This window comes from Arachis stenosperma, chromosome 5 (assembly GCF_014773155.1).
Source record: "Arachis stenosperma cultivar V10309 chromosome 5, arast.V10309.gnm1.PFL2, whole genome shotgun sequence".
NCBI lineage: Eukaryota > Viridiplantae > Streptophyta > Magnoliopsida > Fabales > Fabaceae > Arachis > Arachis stenosperma.
The window spans coordinates 57,146,517-57,160,656 of record NC_080381.1 but is presented as its reverse complement, the minus strand read 5'-3'; the positions used below and the strand labels follow the sequence as shown (position 1 = coordinate 57,160,656).

At 34.9% G+C, this 14,140-nt stretch overlaps 1 non-coding gene across 1 annotated transcript; it reads right to left on the bottom strand.

The window, feature by feature from the left end:
- Positions 1-13,097: 13,097 nt before the first annotated feature.
- Positions 13,098-13,203, bottom strand: LOC130983372 (small nucleolar RNA R71). The gene has a single exon (XR_009087367.1). It is a non-coding gene; the product is annotated as a small nucleolar RNA R71 (small nucleolar RNA).
- Between the last annotated feature and the right edge of the window lie 937 nt (positions 13,204-14,140).

Genomic DNA, 14,140 nt, shown 5'->3' with positions numbered 1-14,140 from the left:
ATACTATGGTTGGTGAGTGACGTTAGGATTTTTGCTAGTTAAAAATTTTGTAAAAATTTAGTCGCATTGTAAGTATAGATTCTAAACTAACAAAAAATCCCTTCGTACAAACATTTGGTTGTCACAAGTAACAAACTCAATAAATTTATAAACTGAAGTATTCAAACCTCGAGTCATCTTCTCAAGGAATTGCAGGGAAGTATGATTTATTATTGGTTATGAAAAAACAGTGTTTGGGCTTGAGAAAGGTTTTAAGCAAGAGAAATAGATTGCAAGAATTAATAAATTAATAACTAATAAAACTCTTGGCAAGGTATGAAAACTGGAAGTCCTATCCCAGTTATCCTTATCAATTGTGATGAGAATTGGATTTTTCTCCCACTAAGTCAACCTCTAACTATGAAGGTAAGTCAAGTGGATGGAATAAGTTTGGTTCCTCAGATCCTAGTCTTTCCTTGGGAAAGGCTAGAGTTAATGGAACTCGAATTAATTCTTGAAGAATTCCAATTTTCGGTCAACAATGAGTTCGATAACTCAAGAGTCACCAATTAATCAACCAAAGCCAAAAGGTAGAAAAATCTAAATTATTTATATCATAAATAAAAGAAACAAATCATAGATCTGAAAATACCTCAAATAATATTAATTAAGAAAATCATAACATGAATGTCATTAAGCCAAATTGGCAACATATATAATTAAAAATAGGAGAAGTCAAAATAAAGGAATATTGAACCTGATATGAAGATGAGATAAATCCTAATCCTGATATAAATTCTAATTCTAAACCTAATCTTAATCCTAAGAGGGAGGAGAGAACCTCTCTCTCTAAAAACTACATCTAAATCCTAAAAAGTGTGTATTCTCTATATATTTTATGAATGGGTGGATTCCTCCATTTATAATCCTTCAATCTGTGTTCTCTGGGTTTGGATCTGGGCCAAAAAGGCCCAGAAATTGCTGAGGACGACTTCTACAAATTCTGCAGATCGCGCAAGTCACGCGGTCGCGTCATCTGGAGTTCTGTTTTTCCACGCGACTGCGCCAGTCATGCGCCCGCGTCAGTTGTGTTTTGCAGGTCACACGTTCGCCTCATCCATGCGTTCGCGTCGAATCTCTTTTGTGCGAACCACGCGTGCGCGTCGTCCATGCGGATGCGTCACTGCCAGTTTCTCCAAAACTCCAATCTGTGCTTTCCTTCCATTTTTGTGTGTTTCCTTTACATCCTTTAAGTCATTCCTGCCCTAGAAGTTCTGCAACTACTCAACACACAAATTACGGTATTGAATGGTAATAAAGGGTAATTAAAATAATTATTTTTAAAGCATAGGAAACATGTATTTCACATATATCATATAATAGGAAAAGGAAAGTAAAACCATGCAATTTATATGAATAAGTAGGTGAAGGGTTAAATAAATCATTCAATTTAAGCACAATATATATCACAAAATATGGGTTTATCAGTGAGTCACGTTTTCTACATATTTTTGTTAGACTAGCCTCACATGCATATTAAACATTTAGGTTTTAGATTTTTTCTCTCATTCCTATTGTAGCTTTAATTCATAGATATCTATATACGTGTGTGTGTTTATATATATGTGAATAGTTTTGTTTGTTGAAGTGATTTGTTGGTATCATTTCACACAAAAAAATGACTCAAGTGTCATGTTGAAGATTCTTTGTTCCATAGTGGTGTATTTATCTTCTATTATTTTTGTGAGAGAAATCAAATTTAAATGTCTCACTTATGTGCTTCTACAAGGTTATATAGAAAAGAATGTTTAAAAAGAAAACAAAGTCAAAGATCTCAACATTCACATGGTCCGGGTAAATTTTTTCACATATTTCTCAACTAAATGTTACATATGGTATATATTGTACGGTGCTCATTGTTGTTTGTGATATTTTGTAAGAAATGTTGCTGGCTCATTACCTAGCACTACATCCACAAATACTATAGGTTATTTTTCTTTTTCCTAATGTTTAAACATTTTTTAGCTAATCATTAATTACAATCTGTTTCTTCGAATATTTAACGAATTTTAATAAATACACTTCTGTATTTATTATTTAAAAATAATAAATCCTATGATTTGTAGACGTTTTTTTCGCAGATTTTTTAGAAATAGTTGAAAAATTAAATTGCAGTTTGATAAAATAACCTTTAAAAAAAAGACATTTTAACTTTTCAAATGTAATCTTAACTTAATAAAATGTAAAATTTTATTTGATAAGTGAAAAATAATTCATATATTTAATTTATTTTTTAGTTTGTTGATAAATTAAAAGATCTATTAAAGAATAAATATAAAAAATTATTTCCTTAATCAAGTTTACATTTTTTGTTATATTATAAAAATTATTCATTAGGCACAAATTAAAAAAAATAATATCTAAATAATTTTTATATTTTACTAATTTATTTTCATCTCTAACAAGATCAGAACCTATCACATCTCCTATATTTTTGTTCTTATCTTTCAAAAAATAATCAAAAGGCAAATATATAAAAATCAAAAGCCACGAACTCTCCCACCCCTTCAAAAAAGACAAAGGAAACAAAAGTGAATCTAGTAGCCCTTCGTCATCTCTCTTTGACTTCTCACCTCACTTAACCAAGAAACCCTAAGACCAACTTTTTCACAGTCAAACCGCATAACCTCCTACCACATACGAAGGCGTCGTCGACTATAGTGCATGCCAGCACCCGTGACTCGTCTGATAGCAACATCCCGAGCAGCTTCTTCGCAGACAGCCCTTTTCCTTGGGTTATTGATAGATTGAGAATACAAACTTCGTGCTGTTATCAACGGACTCGAGCAACTTCTAAATCGTCAAAAAATTGAACAACAAGGTAAAGTTTTTCCCTTATCATTGTACTCTCAACACATAATCTTTTATTCGTTGTTTCTTCTTTTGCATGTCTTTTCTCTGTTGTTAACCTTCCTTTCATTAATTTGATTAAGTGAAGTTTTGGGTTTTGAAAAGATTGAGTTCATAAGTTGATTTTCTGAGTCTAAATATGCGGAGTCCAAACATGTAACCGAATTAATAAAATCTATCATAATAAATTAAATGTATGTGATAAGTGTTTTTTTTTAGGATGATGTGTTGGTTCCAGATAGAATAATTGCTAGACATGGTGCTTAGTTGAAACATGAAATTGTCCTAATTGATCTCTGTGACAATTGTATCAAGCTTAAAATTAAAACTTAAGGAAAAAAAATCTGGATACCTTCAGATGAAATAGAGAAGTTACTTGCTTTCTATAACTTCAAAAGCATGGTGAGGATTTGTTTAATGTATGTCACAAGTGGAATATTTTTATGGCTCCTCTAGATAAGCAAAATAATCCAATCTATATGGATTTTTATGAATCTCACTATGTTAAAGATATTATTGGGATATCTTTGTTAAAAGTTATCCAGGATAAATTAGGGTTAAACTACTTTGATGCATTGGATAATGTTGCTTCTAGTATAGAGGATAATGGGATGCATGAGAATATAAAAAAGTTAGAATTTACAGTTTTTTTAATTATTGTTAATTTTGTACATGTTATACTTCAATTATTGTATTTATTAACATATTTATTTTTAAATATGTCTATAATTCATTGTATAATATCATGTTGCTATTTGCTTCTTCGATTGTCTGTTTTTTTCAATTATTTTTTAATTTTTTCCTTTTTTTATTAATTGCACTTGTAGTCCTGGTGTGCAAAGAATTGTCAAGAACAATTCAAAAACAAGCACTGTCCAGAATAGATCAACGACAAAATAGAGAGGGTATGTTCATTTTTTTCTGATTTAATATTATACTAGTGTTACATGAGTTCTTGATTTTGTCATTCTCTGAATAAACTAATTGGTAGTTAAGTTTGTTACAATCAAAATATATTAGGTAGAAGAATTACTTTCTATTTCAGAATATTTTGTATAACATCGTCTTAAATCTTTGATTGTTATCATTTTTAGTTTGATGACATTTTTTTATAAATTATTATTGAAACAAACAGATATATTATTCTACATTATTGCAAGACATTGACTAAGCATGATGTCAAGGCTGATCGAGTTGTAAGTTTGCATAATGATAGTTTCATATTTATTGGTTACTTTAATTTTTTTGTGGAATTAACTTTTTTTTACACAGTATATCCTATATCAATTTGCTAAGTTACTACTTGAGTCAGGAGGATCAGAAAATTGGAAGTTTGTTGTTGAGGAATCAAAGATTACTACAAGCTTTGAAATAAATGTTTTGAAAAATAAAGGAAAAGAACAAGAATACAAAATTGGTCCTAAGTGGAAATATTTTGTGAAAATGCACAAACTTAAAGCCAGAGATTCATGTGTGTTTGGGATGGTTTCGAAAGAGGATCAGCTGATTCGAGTTTCTGTAACTAGGAAGTAGTACTTTAGCTAGTTTGAAACTTTTTTATGTTAATTTTTGATATGTAATAAATTTTGAAACTTAGGCTTTTCATACTCTAAAATTTAAAATATGTGCAGTGGGTGAATTTGTTACTTAATCTATGAAATCTTTTGTTATATGATGTGAATAGTTGCTCTAAACAAAATTGAAGTATTTGACTTTATTTTTCTTCTCTTGTAATGCAATCAAATTATTATGATTTTTTTTAAACTATAATATTGAGGTCAGGTATGATTCTTTATCCAAGATATTTTAGATATATTGAATAGTTTTATTTTTCAATATGTTCATAAAACTGTAATCTCGTGCAACTGCATGGGTCCTCACGCTAGTATACAAAGGCACCCCTTCCAAGTAATGCCTTCGAGTATTGGAAGCTCTTGCCTTAATAAACACTTTTGAAACTGATCATTTGGGCGTTAGCAACGCACAACTTTAAAGTGCACATTTCAAATAACGGCCAATAAAAAATGGAAGTTCTTACCATACTAGACGCTCCTGAGTTGGGCACTTGGGCATTGGTAACGTCTAATTACAAAGCACCTAATTTAAGAGTGTCACAAATGAACAATGAAGCCCCTGGAGCATGCTAAAATGGGTGTTGGTAACATCCAAAACAAGAAGTGTCCAAGTGTAACAACACTCATGTCACAAGGAGTTGCTCCTGGAGGTATGAAAGTTGGCATTGGCAACACCTAAAATGCAAGGCGCCTTGGCAAGTAATGCTTGCGATGCATTCTGAAAAAAGGAAACTTGTGCAGTCACGTGTACGCACACCTTATGCGTATGCGCAACTAAGCAAAAATGGAATCGCGCGTACACACAATGCATGCGTACCACAACAACAGCTTTTCATCCTCAAATTGTGAAGCGTTGGTAACGCCAAGTGAAGGAAGCATCGTATCCAAGTAATGCCCAAGCTACCCCCTTGAACTTCAATTTGGTCCACTTTTCTCACTCAAAGTCCATTCAAAATTCATACAAGCAATCCCACAATCAACAACCAATCAAGGCCATGATGAACAGATTTTTGATGGTAAAGAATTTCACAAATAAATTCTCGTTGCAAGTATAGTTTCTAAACCAAAAATAATCCTTTCATACAAAAAATTTGGTTGTCACAAGTAACAAACCCCCTATAAAAATAAACCGAAGTATTCAAACCTCGGTCTCTCAAAGGAATTGCAGGGAAGTGTTTTTGCTATTGGTTATAAACATGTATATTTTGGGGTTTTGAATAAGAAACAAGAAAAGTAAATTGCAAAGGAATTCAAATGCTAAAAAGGTCTTGGCAAGGGTTGATGGTCAAGGATCTCTATCCTTATCACTAACCACAATATGATAATTGCAAGGATTAATCCCATTAAGTCATCCTTTAACAAGTGAAGGAAAGTCAAATGAGCTATATCAATCCAAGTCCATAAGTCCTAGCTACTCACTAATTGAATTAATGGAAGCTAGAGTCAATGGCTATCAATTATCAATCACTTGGACATTAGTAACTCAAGAATTCCTAAGTTACCATCCTAAGCCAAGAACACCAAAAGTCTACTCTAACATCCTTCCAAGCATTTTATCAAACACTTGGAAGGCATAAAAGGAAAGCATGGTAAATTGCAAGAATTAACAAAACCTACTACTAATCAACACAAGTAATCAACAACAACAATCAAAGAAAACAAGATCTACATGAAATACCTCAAAATGCATTAAAAGAAAGTAAAAGGAACAAGAGTGTATCAACAAAGTAAAGAAAATAAAGGAAATTACAACAAAAGAATAAGAGAACAAGATGTAGCAACTAGAAATTGAGAGGGAGAAATAGATGAAGACATGAATTAAAACTAGATCTAGAGAAGAGTTAAACTAAACCTAATCCTAATTCTAGAAAGAGGAAAGAGCTTCTCTCTCTAGAAACTACCTCTAAACTAGACTTAAACTCCAACTAAACTAATTCCTTACTTCCCCTTCAATCCTTGGGTTTAATAGCATCAGAAGTGAGTTGGATTTGGGCCTGGAAAGCCCAAAAATCGCCCCTAGTGGATTTACTTTAAGTGGGTCACGTGCGAGCACCGACGCGTACGCATGGGTTACGCGTACGCGTCGCTTGGCAATTTGCTATCCATGCGTACGCGTCACGTACGCGTACGCGTCACCATGCGACTTCACTTTTCCACGCGTGCGCATTTTTTATGCGTGCGTGTTGATCTCAGCATCCCAAATCCTTGTTTCTTCATGATTTCTCCACTTTTCATGCTTTTCTCTTCATCCCTTTGATCCATTCCTAGCCTTTCCATCCTGAATTTACTAACAAACACATCAAGGCATCTAGTGGAATCAAAGGTGAATCAAAATTAGCAATTTAAGGCCTAAAAAGCATGTTTTTACACTTAAGCACAATTTAGGAGAAGATTATGAAACCATACTATTTCCTTGAATAAATGTGGGGAAAGTGGATAAAATCAACCTAAATTAAGCACAAAATATACCATGAAATAGTGGTGCATTAGGCCACAAGAATCATCTAGAAGTAGTTAATTTTCATTTGATTGTAGTTTAATTTCAATTTTATTTGAATTTGTAATTTAGGTAACTTATAAATAAGCTTTAGTTTCATTATTTACGGACACCATTCTAGGGGGGAGTCTTTAGACTCTCTTTTCACATACTCATTCTCTTCTCTTCTTCCATTTCTTTCACACACTTTTGTAAATATTTTGTTATGAGTTTCTAATTTTCAACATTAGGAAAGAGAGCTCTGTTTCAATTTAATGAATTAATTTGTTTTCATTCTTCATCTTCAATTCTTCTTTTATTGTTTCTTTAGAAAGATCTTCGATCTTCATTTTAATTATTCAAATTCTATCAAAAGAGGAATTGAATCTATTTGAATTCTATGTGAGCCTTGGAAAAGAATCATAGAGTTACGCTTGAAGTTCTTTCTCACAGTGGTTATGAAATTAGGTTTAGGATTGATACGTGACATATAATCATCCCAAAACTTGATTCATAAAATTGTGTTGGTTTAAATCAGAGACCACTCTTCATCTCTTCTCATGAACAATTAGATCAAAGAATTAGCAATCGCTCAAGTTAAGAGAGATTGAATTGCCAAGAAATTGGAATTCAATCACTTATGATTTGTCAAGTGATCAATGATTGTATGATTGAAGTGGAGATAAGAATTGTTGATCCTGAGAATGCAATATCTCTTGATCCTAATGTTCTTTTTATTTTTAATTCTTGCTATTTACTTTCTAGTTATTTACTTTCTTGCGCTTTACTTTCTTGCACTTTATTTTCTCGTACTTTACTTTTCTTGCAATTTAATTTCCAGCAATTTACATTTCTGTCATTTACTTTCTTGTCATTTTATTGCTTCCATTTACTTTGTTTTTAAGTCATTTACATTTCTTGTTTGCTCATCATCCAATTATGACCGTCTAACTAGAATAATCAATTAACTATCGCTTGGTTAATCCGTTAATCCTTGTGGGACCGACACTCACTTACCATGAATTTATTATTTGATACGACCCGGTGCACTTGCCGGTGGTTCTACTGAATATTGAATCGCAAATTCTGTATCACCACTTCCTACCAAACCTCCTCAATCCCAGCAGAAAACAAAAGTAATGCAAGCAAGTAAAATACAAGTAATATACATATACAGCAAGTAAAATAATTAGCAAGTAAGCATGTTATACACTTAGGCAATAGATGCAAGTAAGCAAAGCAGACAAACATTTAAGAATGCATATGATGAATTCTTGTCATATTGGCCGTGATATCACTTGTCGGTTAAACTGCCAACCTGACACATCCTTTCGGAAGTAGTCTTTCTGCCGTGCCTAAGGATATAGTGCCCTACTCACTTTGTTCACCCAGAGATATAATGCCCTACACACTATTAACCATGGGATATAGTCCCCGGCTCACTTTCATGCGCATCCCAGGGATATAGTGCCCTACTAACTTTAACCCAGGGATATAGTGTTCGGCTCACTCTTGTGGCGGAGAAGGTTATGCAAACGGGATACTACCTTAGCCCTCACATCTGAACGTAGACGGGAGACTGCCATAGCCCCTACACTGGCGCCGCTACCTCAACAAGCGGGATTCACCATCGTCCTTGCCCGGGGTGCATAGCGATTTACCAAAACAATATATCATCATTTATCATCCAGTGATCACTTCTCATATTCTACATTTTCACCAACCTTCACTTTCTCAACTCATCATAATCATTTTCATTTCTTAAGTTCACTCAAGTTCATAAACCATATAAATACCCTGGGATATAGTGTTCGGCTCACTTTTAACCGGTTCTCAATTCCTCATCAATGAAATACTCCATAAATCAACTCTTACTAAATTCATCCATAAGATTTTCAAAATCTAACCACCAGCTCTAAGCTCATCATCTAAAATACTTAGTTTTTGTCCACCCAATACACTCTCACTTGTCTCAAACTCTAAAGAATAGCTAGGGGATCTCAGTCAGTAATTAAAGAGATTTTGAAAGTTAGAGGAGTGCTTAAAAGCACAAAAATTACATTTTTCAGTAAAACAGGATCATGCGTATGCATGCACAATCCCGCATACGCATGAGTGTCATTTTGACAAGGTCGCGTACGCGTGCATCGTCTACGTATGCCAAAGTTAGAAATAGAAAGGATTGCCATGTACGCATGTCAATGGCCGCGTATGTGGGAGGATAATAATGGTAATCTCGCATACGCATGCCAGTGTCATGTACACATACCACTCGATTTTTAGAAAAAGTTGTGTTGCTGCGAAATTTGGATTTTTACACCAAAATTCAAACGCACATAACTTTTTTATTTTAAATTATTTATCAAAACTCATAATTCAATGTCACATCATCATCATCCTTAATACTCATCATCAAAACTCATACTCGACATTAATAATCATCATACGTTCATTATAATTATAATCCAACACATACAACTTATTCAACCTTTATCCTAATTCATACACCACACATTTTCAAGACTCCATGTCATCATCATCATACAATTCATCATCAAACATAAAATTCACATACAATTAATCATTCACCCGAATCATTCCATCCTATATTAAAACCCACTAGTCTAAGTTGCCCACAACATTACATATTAACTACAGGAAACTGAAACCATACTTTTTCTGATTCTCGCACAATCTAAAACACCAAAACCGCCTCTTTCACAAGTTCACCAAGCCTCTAAATAAGCTCAACAATTATTCAGCCACCAAGTCTAAATTAACAAGCACTCCAAGTCAAAATACTCCAGACAATACTAAATTCATTCTAGTACACACAACATACCAAAAAATTAATACAAGGGTTCATAATATCAACTAAACACAAGGGTTTAGTGAAACCTTACCTTGTCCACTATGGATTAGAATAAAATCCAACAATAATCCAATGTTAGATCACACCTAAAGAATCAAAACCACAAAACCCACTCAAAAACTAAACACAAAATGCAAAAATGTATAGGGCAGAGAACTAGAGCATGGATTTTGAGTTCATACCAATTTTATTTAGATAAAAATGACGGACTCGGCGAGAGTTTCGCGTGGCTGCAAACGACACGCAAATTGGAATACCGTAACTCAAGATATAACGAAATGAAGAGGATGGTAAATAGTGTCAAAACCCTCTTCTCTTCTCTTCTCTACCACTGTCCCTCTCTCACTTTTAGCAATGAAAATGAGCTGATTTGGCTCATTAAAGTGGTTATATATGTTAGGCTTGGGCCCAACTTAGGTCCGGTCCAACCTGTCGATGTTTTTGGTTCATTTGGCCCAACTTTGGGCCAACACTTTTAAAATTAGTATCCGATTTTCAAAATTATTTTCATCTTTCCTAATTAATAAATTCAATCTCTTAAATTTATTCACCCATAATTTAATTTGTTTTCTCACTCACTGTGCCGGTCCAATTAGAGCCGGTACGTGCTTTTACGCGATAAATGTAACACCCTACCACACAGAACTTTACGCCTAAAACTTTAATTGGTGACTTACGTCATTTACCTCTTTCTCTTATTTAAAAGAACCATAGAATTGGTGAAATCTCATTTAAAGATGTAATTATATGAGTTATATGATTAATTTATGAACATTACTTTAAAATGAGTTTTGCCTGAATTTCAGGTGAAAAAGAACAAAAAAGGATAGGTCCAGGAGAATGCTACGTTCACAAGTGACGCGCACGTGTACAAGGTGCTTACACGTAGGATGACACTCTTGGAGATCCACGCGTACGCATGCATGGTGCATACGCCTGGAAGGAGGATCAGCGTTCACCATCAATAAACGCTACGTTCACTTTGAATGAATGTCTGCCATATTTTCAGAGTTAGAGTTTGAATTTGGTCACCGACGTGTACGCGTGCATGACGCGCACGCATCGATGTGACGATAGTGGTGATTGGCGCAAACGCGTACTTGAAGCTGGAGCATAGAAATGACATTTTACCATTCATGCGAACGCGCAAAGGACACACACGTGAGGAGCGTTCATGGCACGAATGGAACGTTCCGTTAATGAACGCTGCCAAGGGACGCATACGCATGTGAGACGCGTATGCGTCGATAGACCAAAATGCAAGGGACACGCAAGCGTATAGCACGCGTACGCGTGGGTGCCCGAACGCTCCGTTCTCAAAATGAACGCTAAGTTCACCTGGAAGCACACTATTTAGCCAAAATGGGTCGTACTGATTGCAAATGAGAAAGGCCCACTTTTAGATCATGCAAGTACACCTGAAGACTCACAGAACACTTGTATAAATAGGTGGTGACTCGAATTGAGAAAGGAACTTTTGAAGACTTTGGAACTTTTACACACTTTTAGCTTTTGGAGACTTTAGAGTTTTTATTTTGTATTTAGCTTTATTTTCTAGTTTTGAACTTCTATTCTACACTGAGCTATGAGTAGCTAACTTCTCTCTCATTGAGGGAGGGAGCTCTATTGTACTTGCTGGATTAATTGGAAGTGAATTTCTTCTTCTCTTCATCTTCTCTTTAATTTGCTAGAAGGAATTTCGTTTTTTATTCTTAGTGTTTAGTCATCTTGGAAAAGAGGCTGAATACAAATTAGGTTTTATGTGAACCTTGGAAGAGGGATCATAAAACCATGCTTGAAATTCCCTCTCACATTGATTAGATCTGAGTTTTTTGGGATGTGTACAGTGACATAAAATTTACCCAATTAAATGGATCTATGATGATGTGTGGTAAAATCAGGGACCAAGCCTATCTCTCTTCATGAGCAATTAGACCAAGGAATTGGCTGATTATCAAGATTTGAGAGATTGAATCACCAAGAAATTGGGTTCAATCAATCATGATTGCCAAGAGGTCAATGAGTTGCATGATTGAAGATGAGATGATCTGATTTTAATCCAGAGAAAACAATATCTCCCAACTCCAATGAACTTTCCCTATTCTTAGCTTACTCATTCTTTACTGCTTACTTTAATTTCTGTTATCATCCTACACCCCATTTACAATTCAGTCATTTATGTTTCTGCGTTTTAGTTTCTTGCTCTTTACATTTTTGCACTTTATAGCTTTCTTTTAATTTTAATTTTAAGTCATTTATCATTCTGCTGTTTAGAATTCTGTACTCACAATCACTCTTGATTAGCTTGACTAATTGATCCATTAATTAAAGTTGCTTAAATCTATCAATCTCTGTGGATTCGACCCCACTCCTAGTGGGTTATTACTTGATGATATTTTGGTGCACTTTCCAAAGAACGAATTCATTTATTAGTGAGTGAATTTCGTTCATCAAGTTTTATGGCGCCGTTGCCGGGGATTGGTTTGAATTTGACAATGACTAAATTGATGGATGGTTAGATTAAGCAATTTTATTTTCCTTGCTAATTCCTTTAATTTCAGTTTATTATTTTCTTTTTTTCATTTAGCATTTTAATTTTCGTTATTCATTGTCTATATTTCCATACTAATCCACTAACCATTTGATAAATTGCTCTAACCAAGTTGACTATAATCTGTTTTAGTGAATTATGCACTTGCTGTTGCCTGTAATTGTTCATTGTATGGCAGGTAGAAGAGGAGAAACCTCATCCTCTTTTGATAGTGAACCTGAGATGAGCTTTCTTAGGCTAAGGAAGAAAGCAAGAAGCAAGGGAATAGTTGGAGAAGAAGTAGTAGAGGAAGATCTGGGAGTTACTATGGAGGAAGAGAGGCACAACCATGTTGAAGAGGATGCTGGCAATCATGTTGGGCAAGAAAGGAGAGCTCTAGACTCATACATCAACCCAAACCCAGGAAACTGTGGCAGTAGCATTCTGAAGCCAACAATTCATGCTAACAACTTTGAGTTGAAACCTCAACTCATCACACTTGTCAAGAATAATTGTTCATATATAGGAGGTGTCCAAGAGGATCCAAACCAATATCTCACTATATTCTTGAGGATATGTGACACTGTAAAGTCCAATGGCGTACACCCTGACGCCTACAAACTACTTTTGTTCCTTTTCTCCCTCAGTGATAAGGCTGCAAATTGGTTAGAAGCGTTTCCCAAGGAGAGCTTGACCACTTGGGATGAAGTTGTGAACAAGTTTCTAGCAAGATTCTACCCTCCATAGAGAGTAAATAGATTGAGAACTGAGGTGCAAATCTTCAGACAGCAAGATGGTGAAACACTTTATAAGGCTTGGGAGAGGTTCAAAGACTTGACGAAGAAATGCCCTCCGGATATGTTCAATGAATGGGTTCAACTACACATCTTCTATGAAGGGCTATCATATGAAGCAAAGAAAGCTATGTACCACTCTTTAGGGGGTTCACTCAACAAGAAGAAAACCATCGAGGAAGCCATAGCTGTTATTGAGATTGTAGCCAAAAATGAGTACTTCTATGCTTCAGAAAGAGCTCAAAAGAAAGGAGTGCTGGAACTAAATTCTACGGATACCTTATTGGCACAGAACAAGATGATCACAGCACAATTAGTAGCCCTAACAAAGAAGGTGGAAGCAAGCCAAGTCTCAGTTGTCCAAGCTCAAGCACCACCACAAGAAGGAGATACACCAGAAGCTAAATGTGAATGGGAGTAGGCAAACTATGTGAACAATCCCTCTAGACCATCATATGATTCAAACTCCAAGACATATAACCCAGGTTGGAAGAACCACCCAAATTTTGGGTGGGAAAACCAACAAGACCACAAACCATACCATTCTAACCAATACAACAACCATAATCCCAACCATCAATCAAGCAACAACAGACCCTATCACAACTCACAAAATACATCATATCACTCTACACAGCAAACACACAACAACCACCACCAAGATATATCAACCCCCACCATGCAACCAAGTGAAACCAGCAGCAATTTTTCAAAATTGGAGGCTGCTGATGAGCGGATAATTTATACGGTTTTTGGCATTGCTTTTAGGTAGTTTTTAGTATGATCTAGTTACTTATAGGGATGTTTACATTAGTTTTTATGCTAAATTCACATTTCTGGACTTTACTATGAGTTTGTGTATTTTTTTATGATTTCAGGTATTTTCTGGCTGAAATTGAGGGACCTGAGCAAAACTCTGATAGGAGGCTGACAAAGGACTGCTGATGTAGTTGGAATCTGACCTCCCTGCACTCGAAATGGATTTTCTGGAGCTACAGAACTCAA